Source organism: Trachinotus anak, unplaced genomic scaffold, assembly GCF_046630095.1.
Source record: "Trachinotus anak isolate AG129_WGS33_773 ecotype Australia unplaced genomic scaffold, CSIRO_AGI_Tana_v1 ptg000018l, whole genome shotgun sequence".
NCBI lineage: Eukaryota > Metazoa > Chordata > Actinopteri > Carangiformes > Carangidae > Trachinotus > Trachinotus anak.
The window spans coordinates 336,191-346,719 of NW_027273869.1; the positions used below are offsets into that span (position 1 = coordinate 336,191).

Here is a 10,529-nt window from a genome sequence, read left to right on the forward strand (position 1 = left end):
TCACTGCGAGAGCAACGGTCAGTGCACCTCTGACCAAAATGTCCAATAATCCCACAGATGAGTCGAGAAAAGTAGGAAAAAAATCCACTGGAGTTGTTTCTCTGATATTAATGAGCTCTTCTCTGGTGAAAGAGCTCCGGAAACCAAAGCAGAAAACTGGATTTATAAAGAAAATAAGGCAAAAAAATGCGCACCAAAACACCGAGGCAGCCATCCGCGGCGCCATGGCAACAGAAATTTGGGCGAGGGCGGGGTACACCCTCTGACTGTGATGGACAGGAAGAATGTATTTTTTTTAAAAGAAATTTTGGGGGCATTTTTGCTTTTATTAGATAGGACAGGAGAGAGTGACAGGAAAGGGGCAAAAGGAGATGTAATGACATGCACGAAAGAGTCGGGGCTGCCGGGAGTCGAACCGGTGATGAAAAGATCGCTTTATATGTTATACGCACTAACTACTCAGCTACCCAGTGACCTCTCTGTTTCAGGATATTTTCTTACGTTTTCTTAATTTGAATGATGCATCTCCTCCGTTTGTTTCTCCCACATCAAAGAATCGCCGCCGCCAGACGCCCCTGGGTCACACCCTTTCTTCATGTGGACGGTTAGTCTCTCTCTCCCACGTCAAAACCTCGCGCCGCCTCTTTGATCTGCCCGCCTTACTCCCTTCAGAGCATCCTGCAACCACATGCCCTGCAAAGCACTGGCATCCATGCACCGTGTCGCATCACCATCTGTACGATGAAGGTAAATGTAAGTAGCAGTGGTTAACGATCTTGCTTGTTTAAGACACTTTACTTTCTCAGCACCAGAGAATCTGAATTTGATTATGTCAAGTATTTGTGGAGGAGTGCTAATGTTAGCTAGTTAATTTTCGCCCTAAGTTACAGTTTAGCTAGCTAATGTTGGCTAACTGATAGTGTATCCTTTCAAATATGGGTGATCAGTTGTGCGCAGTGAGACTGGTGGATTTTGTTGTAGAGATGGGGTGATCCGATCACAGGTGGACAGCACTAAGTATAGATAACGCACGCAAGAGGCACTGAGATCAGATCATGTCTGTGGCCACATTCTTTTAGCAATGTGAACGCAAACGTGTCCTGGGCCACACTAAAAGACTGCCTACTCAGTTGTGCCGCCACAGTTTCACAATGAAACCAGAATATTTGACTCTGTCAAGTGGCTTAAGGCTTATCTCATTTGAGCTGTGCAGAGCCGATGATTGCCCAGCTCCTCCGCACCCGCTCTCTCTCGCTCTCTCTCTCTCTTTCTCTCTCTCTCTCTCACACACACACACACACATACATTAACAATGGACCCGTCTGTCTGACTGGCTAAATAAATAAGTGTTCATTTGCTCATTTGTTCATTTTACATCTGTCTACTTATAAGACGCATGTTATTGGCAGGTAATGAACAAGGCCATAGAGTTTATCAGTGGCTGTGGTGGTTCAGTTTGTCGTTTGAACAACGTCAAGTTATAATACTTTTGTATTTCTTTTTTTTCTTTTTTTTAACCCTATCTAATGTATTGTATTAAAAGACGTGAGAGATATGGGATCCTTCCCTTGCCCTTAATAAATAAAATAAATTGAGTAAATAAATAGATATTAACAATAACAAAAAGTGAATGGATAAATAAATGAATTAATAATATTTCAAAATAATATAATAACAGCAATAAGAAATTAATAATAATTGTAGTGATAATAATGGTAATATTAATAATGATGAAATAATAGCAATATTAATAATAATGAAATAAGAGAATAGAATGTACTAAAGCAAACCCAGGAATACAAAATGGATAAAAATAAATGAATAAAAAATTGAAGTATGATAGTAATGGTGGTATACATGATTACACAGAAAACTGAGAGAGTAATCCTATGGATTCTGTACATAACAATAATAATAGTAGTTATAATGTTAAAAAAAAATAGTAAAGAGAAAAAAAAGGATAGCAACTTAATTGTTGGAGTGTGTATATAGAAACCATGCTGGAAGTTGGTGGACAAAAAGAGAAAGAAAAAACAGAATAAATAAAGGAACCATCAAATAGAGAAGTAATAATAATCATAATAGTGATAATAATAGTAATAACAATAATAAGTATGAACAGTGATAATGATAATGACTGAGAGGAGGAAGAACTCAGTAGTGTAGAAAATTAATGAAGGGTTGCCATGTATCGGCTATTATTGTGAGTTGATGAATATTCTAGAGAGATATATTCCAGAGTACGTTTTTCCAGAGTTTTGTGGTGTTCCTTCATTTCAAGTTCATGAGGATAGTCTTCTTAGCGATAGCTAGGGCAATGAGGAGGGTTCTGCTGTTTGTTGTGTTAATGTTGATAGCTGATGTGTCTCCTGCACTTAACCTTGATTGTTCCCCTTTCTGTAAGTCGCTTTGGATAAAAGCGTCTGCTAAATGACTGAATGTAAATGTAAATGTAAGCAGAGTGAGGGGGAAAGTGGGATGTGGCAGCCAAAGATGGCAGATAGTGATCGTATGACTTTTTTCCAAAATTGGTGAATGGGTGTGCAGTGCCAGGTGCCATGTAGGTTTCTGGCCTGTTTGGGTGCAATTGGTACAAATTTCAGAAGTGAATCCCATTCTAAATATTTTTTGCCCAAGGTAGTGAGTTGTATGGAGTACATATGTATGGAGACTTGAGAATGAGAGTTGAGAATGAGAGTTCCAGATTACAGGCTGTTATGTTACATTTTGCTTGAATACAGGATTTAAGTTGTAAGTATTCTAAGAAGTGGTCGCTCTCGATGCCATACTTGCCATACTGGTCAGAGTCAATTTGATTCAATTTTATTTTGTATAGCGCCAAATCACAATATACATTATCTCAAGGCACTTTACAGGGTAAAGTCAAGACCTCACATTGTTACAGAGAAAAACCCAACAGCTCCCACAAAGAGCAAGTGCTTGGTGACAGGGGGGAGGAAAAACTCCTTTTAACAGCAAGAAACCTCCAACAGAACTGGGCTCAGGGTGGGCGGCCGTCTGCCTCGACCGGTTGGGTTTAGGAGGAGAAAAAAAGGGGGAGTGGGGGGGGGGTAGAGAGAGAGAGAGACCAGGAACAGCTGTATAGGTAATGGTGTGATCAATAATAATGACAGATAACAGTGGTTAATAGTAATGATGAGTCGTGGTGGATCTGGATCCTGCTGCTCCAGAGGCAGAGAATGAGGACAGAGAGATGGAGAGAGAGGAGAAGCACAAACTACTGAGGAGAGAAAAAAAAAAAACGTTAAAAAAAGTAAAAAAGTTAATGGCATAAAGTAGTCGAGAGAGAGAGAGAGAGAGAGAGAGAGAGAGAGAGAGAGAGAGCCCAGTGCATCATGGGAATCCCATTCTCGCTCTATAGCAGCATAACTAAGGGATGGTTCAGGACATACCCGAGCCAGCCTTAACTATAAGCTTTACCAAACAGGACAGTTTTAAGCCTGATCTCAAAGGTAGAGAGGGTGTCGGCCTCCTGAACCCACACAGGGAGCGGGTTCCACAGGAGTGGAGCCTGACAGATGAAGGCTCTACCCCCCATTCTGCTATTACAAACTCTGGGAACCACAAGTAGACCTGCATTTAGAGAGCGAAGTGTCCAATTGGGTCACATGATTGAATGAAGCCAGTTTATTATTATGGAAGATATGCTTGAGGTGTGTGATTCCTTTTTCAGCCCAGGTGCAGAAGTTAAGTGGTGCTTTATTGATAAGAAAGTCTGGATTATTCCATATTGGGGTGAGGTTAGATAGTGTAAGGATAGAGTTTGTGATTTGGTGGAATTTCGACCAGGCTGTCATAGTCTCTGATATTGTTGGTGTTAAGCCTAAATATGACTGTCTTACATAATATTTGTTCTATGTCTAACCATGTGTTATCTGAGTGGCAATGGATGCATTTGCATTCACACTGCTAAAAGAATGTGGCCATGTGGCCCAGAGCGTTTGGTCTGGGTGATCGGATCTCAAATGTGTCCTCAATATGTCCTGGGTACAGTCACAACTCTACTTAGAGCAGTCTGGGTGTGATTGGATCACCAGAGATGGATGTTAATCCCAGGTTTTAACAGGGCCTATGAGCGCCACCAAATAGTGATTTTCCCTCTAAAGCTCTGACATGGTCTATGTTATGTATCAGATCTATGTATCGGTATTATTCTTTCTTCTTTCCTCTCCAAATTATCATCTGACAACCCTTCAGATTTATCTGGTGACCCTTTATATAAAACTCGATATAAAGTAGTTCAAAGAGTAACATGCTGCTGAAAACTGATGCTTCAGTATTAATCATCTGATGATGTCATATACAATAATACATTAGTCAGATGGACCTAACTGTTACTTTCAGAGGAAACTTGTAAGAATTAGGACTCAGAGATGATAATGCAGTGTGTATTTTCTGTGGCTGTCCTGCAGGTTTCAAACTGAACAGGAAAGTATGGGTGATGTGAGTTTTACATTTATGTGCTGTTGAAGCAGAGGGAGGCCATAATGACAGTCAGCAGGCAGGAGGAGGTCAAGAGGACACAGTAAGCAGGCAGGACCTTTGAAGGACATTTGTGACATCCTGGGTGATAGACGGACATTGCCTTCCAACATCGTGTACGTCAAGGAGGAGAGCCCAGAAGAATCAACCCGAACCCAAACCTCAATTTTTTAAGGTTAGACTGATTTGATGGAATCTTTTGGAGGGCTGCAGCAGGCCCATGCACAGACATTTTGAGGGGTAGGTGCTCAAGGGGAAAAGGGGACCTTCCTCTCATAATTATTAAATTAAATAAAGTTACTTACATATTTATTCATTTCAATACTCTACACTTGCAGATAAAATTATCAATTTGCACAGAGACAATGGTCTTTAGTACTTTTCTACATTTATCACAAGAACAGGCAACACCAAAGAAAACAATGACACACTGTGTTTTAGGGCATTTTCACATGTATAGATTTGTCTATAAAATAATAATTCAGTCTCAAAAAATAAAGATTTGTTGATGTAAAACAAAAAAAAAGCTGGTCTCTAACTATATAAAATAATGATAAACCAACCAATCTACCTTCCAAACTAGAATGCAGCAACAATTAGGCTCATTGTATTCTGTGTACTGTACAAGGAACACACTGTGTACCCCTGTAAAGGGAGCATTATGTTGCTATTGGTCTGTATTGAGCTGTTTTAATAGTAGTTTAATTTCACAACAGTGACAAACAATACCAAGGCTTAGGACAAACACTCGTTACTTGGTTGTCACCGGTGAAGGTAGGTCAGTGAAAAGCGCTGCTCTGCAGTCCTCTCAGTCTGGGTTGGTTAACTGTGGAGACTGTGACGAGGGAAGCTGAAACACAGTCATTGGTCAATTCAACATGTTTTTTAGATGAGAACTGATGCCACGAGACAAATTTAATAACTTAAATATAAACTTAGAAAAGGAGAAATAAATAAAAAAAGTATTGTAAAAAGAGCACTTATCTGATCAGACGCCAAAAAGGCAGGTGCTTGAACACCATCAGAGGTCTGTCTGTGCGCATGCTTGGGGTGCAGTGATGAGTCTACTATTATACTATAGACTATTTTAAGTCAACGCGTCATTTCTCATACATTGGTTTATTTATGGCAGCCAGCCGCAACATAAACATTAACTTAAAATACCACAAAACATTAATAGAAAATAGACATATATTTATTTTCTATTTTATCATTTACGTTTGCACTGTTCCTCTGCTCTTAACTCTGCTCTCTGTTCTCTGTTTTCTGCGCAAGGTACATACATGCACGAGATACAGATACACACACATACACACACACGCGGAACAAACAGCAGGGCAGAGAGGCTGCACTGGACACAGAACCAGGTGAAGAAAAGTTGACTCAAGTACATTGTTGCTGTACTTTATGTTATTTTAAGTGCAATAAAAAGTAAAAGGCTAATAAGAACTTTATCAAACAACCTGTTCAACAAGCATCTATAAAAGAGATATTTTCAACTATTTTGTCCGATGTCTCCCAGTGTTATTTACACAATGACATCACTCTTTCTAACAATAGCCAATTGTTAGAAAAAGCTAAAAGGAAAGCTGTCTTCATTTACCACAAATTGAGCAACTGCTCAGACAAAAAAGCCAATTAAATTCAAGACAATTCTAATCGTGTTCTTTATTTAATTTGTCGAATTCTTAAGTGATAGTATTAGCTGGATCAATTTTGGATAAGATAAAGATAAAATCCTAATCCCTACAGCTGGTTAGTGGTTAGTGTAGTATGGTCATGGAGAGAGTTGGGGGTTACAGCAGGTGCTCAGATTTACAGTGCAGTCATGATTTTTTTGGAAGAGATTGAAAAGGCAAAGAAAGAAACTGGTTGAGAGCAGTGTACTGATCAACAACACCTTTGTATCAGTCTCACCAATGAGTACACCAGTAAAGATAGTGATGATCTCTTACATATCACCATTCATCAGTGATGAGATTCTGAAGGAACTGCCAAGACACAGGAAGATTGTCTCCCCATTCAATAGGTTGCAGTCAGGATGGTCAGGAAGGTCTTCACTGGTGAAACATGTTGTCTCTCACAGATGGCAGGTTCACATGATCTTCAGTAAAAAAGATGAGGACCTCCGTCTAGGTTTAAGTGTGAAGGCTGATGACTTTGAATATGTGGTGTTTGTCAACTTTGGGGCCTTTAAGTGTTTTTGAAGTGCTGCAGGAACGAGGGTCACTGTGAACCAATAACAGTCTCATAAAAACAGATTCAGACAGCCAGGGATTAATAGGTCATATTAGCTGTATGAACCAATCCTGTCAACTTGTGGAGATGAGGGGGCGGACAAAATAAACCCAAGACCTTGTCAGGACAGAGGGCCAGAGTTTGCACTTGCACAGCTGATGACACTGTGTTAGTTAGCACTAGCACAGCTACTGACGCGGTTACAAGCTAACAAACAACGTAATCAGTGAGCTACGCATACAGTTCTGATATGTCTTCCAGGAACCAGTTTTGGTCACAATAAACTCAAAAACTCCTGAGTCTGGGTATGACTAAGGCACAAACATGCAGCTCAGACTTTGTGATGTTTCCTCCACTAACCATCTTGATATGCTCTGTTGTTTCACCTGTAAACCAAGTGCAAGCAGCAGTGGTGGGTGGGGCATAAGGCCTGATCCAGATTTTTCAACGAGGATTGTAGATGTGCTTACAGCCCTGGTTTTTGATTTTTTTTTTCACCTTTTATGCGGGAAAACCATGTTAAACAAAATATTAATCATAGCAGATTTTTACAGAGTTTAAAACATTTCTGGAGAGAAATGAAAATGATCTCAATCCAGACAAAGCTGGTAGTCAAGGCTGATAAGACCTAATCAGGGAGTGACTGTGGTTGTCTATATCATTGTTTCCAGAGGTCTCTGTTTTGCCCATCCAGACTACAAACGCATGGCTAGAGTTTTCAAACTAACACAGGGCCAGCATCATTTACAAATGTCTCCGTTTAGAAAATTCGGGAGTAGTGTGGATGCCAGGCACAAATGTAGCAAAAGTGATGCATTTTGAAATGAGAACAGTAGTGTGGACATAGTGATAGAGCTCAGGAGGACAAGAGCCGGCTGTGTTGAACACTGCAGACAGAGTAGCAAAGGACACTCTGAGGGACACTGATGAGGACCTGATGGTGGATGACAATGTTTAAAGTCCCTGCTCTCAAGAGAAAGCAGATGAACACCAGTGGCTTTCAGGCCAAGAATAGTGTAGTAGGCAGGTTGAGAGAGCAGCAGCAGGAGGAGCATCCAGAGCCTGAGACTATCTACACACCCAACACAGTGCACAGAGATCAGTATTTAAATGAGCTCTGTGTGATTTTAAGTCAGTGTGGTCCTGAACAGTTTTTAATTCTTGGAGGAGATTTCAACTGTACAGAGAACAATGAGCTGGACATTAACCACACTGAGCCTCATGCTGCTTCAAAATATGCCACAAAGCAGCTGGTGTAGGCTCACAGGTTAAATGATGTATGGCGAGAAATGCACAGACAGTAACACATGGGTGTTCAGAAACGGTAGTGATCCTTCCGCAGGTTCACGTACGGAAACCTTGTTACGACTTTTGCTTCCTATTTTCCTATTTTTCTATGGCCAGATGAGACAGTTGTGTTCTTTTTTGTTGTTTTTTTTTGTTGTTGTTTTTTGTTTTAAGCATCATTTCAATATTTTTAAAAGGGTGTAGGATACTGCAGGATACTGGGGTTCTGATCAGATCATTCCCACTGTTGTAATGTGTTATTGCAAATCTGAAATACAAGTCTGCATACTGGCACTGTAACACTTGTTTGTTATTAGATGCACATTTAACATTTTAGAAACTCATCTCAGTAACACTTTGACAGAACTTCTTGAAATTTGGCACAACTTGGACTCAATGTTGGACTCAAGTTGTGCCAACATTTAGTTGGACTCAAGGATGAACTGATAAGATTTTTGTGGTCAAAGGTCAAGGTCTTGGTGACCTCACCATACACAGTTATTTCTTCAAATTTGGTACGAAAGAACTGATTAGATTTTGGTGGTCAGTGTCAAGGGTATTGTGACTTCACAAAATACTTTTTAGCATTACTCAAGACTTCACACATCAATTATGACAAAATTTCACACAAATGGTTAATATTTTATATGACTGGAAAAACAAAGATGTGATCTGAAATTAGTCTGACAGGTGGAGGCATACAACTGTGAGGCAGTAATTCTAGTTTTGGAAAGATTTTAGAACTTGGAAAGGAGATTTTACATTGTTGAAGCAGTGGTGGGATTGTGGGAAAGTGGAAATCAAGCAGCTTTGTCACCAGTACACTCTCAATATCTCTTGTGAAAAGGCGGCATTGAAGACCTCCAATCAGAAAAGGCATACTAGCAGACCCGTTCTGATCTGATCAGACTGTACAGAAGAACTGGAAGGAAGTGGAGGAGAAGGTGGAGGGAAGGTTGGCCAAGTGGAGGTAGCTGTTACCTCACATATTGTACAGAGGAAGAGTTCTGATTATGAATAATTTGGTTCCATCAACTCTCTGGCACAGGTTAAAAAGTGTATGGATCCCCCTGCTGGTCTGTTACAGAATGTGCTGTCCATCATGGTTAACCTCTTTTGGGTACTGGAAATATTTTTTTTAAATAATTTTATCCTATGGTATACTTTCACTGAAGTTCAGAGGGAAATATTGTACTCTTTACTCCAATACACTCATCTGGCGATGGTTATTTATAGTAGTAGTTATTTTTAACATGAGTATTTCACACAAAGGATAGTTTAACAAGCATTAAAATGCAATGCATAGTTAGAGATTAAACCTGTGGTTTCAAAGCTTTTTGGCCTCTGACATTTTACAAAAAGCAGTGTGCAGACAGGGTCACATTTCAGATGTCTATGAGTTATTAACAGCTCCACTAAATAGTGATTTTTCCCTGTAAACTTCTCACATGGTTTTATTTCAATATATCTCAACAAAAATCAAAGAATAGAGAAAAAGTCCAAAAGATGAAAACAGATGTATGTTTCCTCTCAGATTAATCTTCAGATTAATAATGGTTAGGTTCCTGCCACTCAGTCAGAGGGACTGAGTTACCATTACTTTTCTGATGTAATTTAACTACATTTTGCTGCTAATACTCATGTACTTTTACTAAGGCAGGATTTTTCATGCAGGACTTACAATGGAGGATTTGCTGTATTGGTACCTTTGCTGAAGTAAAGGGTCTGAATACTACCTCCACCACTGTTATTAGTTCAAAGGCTACTTCATCGAAGAGTTAATTCATAGATGAGCATGAGCAAGCGGAGTGGAGATAAGTTGCTGAAAAAGAGTAAGATGAAATTTGTAAGAATTAGGACTCAGAGATGACATTACTGTGTTTGTTGTCTGTGGTTGTGCTGTTGTATTAAGCAAGCAGAGGGAGAACATAATGACATCAGCAGGCAGGAGGAGGTCAAGAGGACAGTGAAGACCTAGAAGGATTTTTGACATACTGGGTGAGAGCTGGACATTGCTTTCTAACATTGTCGATGCCAGGGAGGACAGGCCAGAAGAGTCAACCCAAACCTTTGTGGTCAATTTTTTAAGGTAAGACTAATTTGATAGAAGCTTTTGTAGGGCTGAATTAGCCATAAAATTAATGTCAACATTGCAAATGCTTCAACATCAATATTTGTAGGTAGACACATTGTTTCCCATACAGGTAGGGCTGCATATTCAGTCGACACAGACACACGCGCACAGAGGAACAGGCCTACATGCTGTATAGACATCTGCCTCACTCTTTGTGATGTTGACCATGTCATGGGTTCTGGTTCTGGTGTGGATCGGTGTTGAACTAGAAATGATGATCTGCTGCGATGGTTTGTGTGGGGGTCTGACTACAGTTTTGCTCCATAATACTTTGTGATGTTTTGAGACAGCTTATAGAATTAATTCTAAACAATCTTTTGCTGCATCTTCTTCAACATATCATGATGTTCATCAGTTTGTGAGTTTC

The 10,529-nt window shown here is 39.8% G+C and overlaps 1 long non-coding RNA gene across 2 annotated transcripts; it reads left to right on the forward strand.

The window, feature by feature from the left end:
* Positions 1-293: 293 nt before the first annotated feature.
* Positions 294-10,144, forward strand: LOC139635321 (uncharacterized). Of its 2 annotated transcripts, none has more exons than XR_011694164.1 (3): positions 294-753; positions 4,494-4,678; positions 9,941-10,144. It is a non-coding gene; the product is annotated as an uncharacterized lncRNA (long non-coding RNA). The 2 variants fall into 2 exon arrangements; XR_011694165.1 differs by having other exon boundaries at positions 294-747.
* Positions 10,145-10,529: the final 385 nt, after the last annotated feature.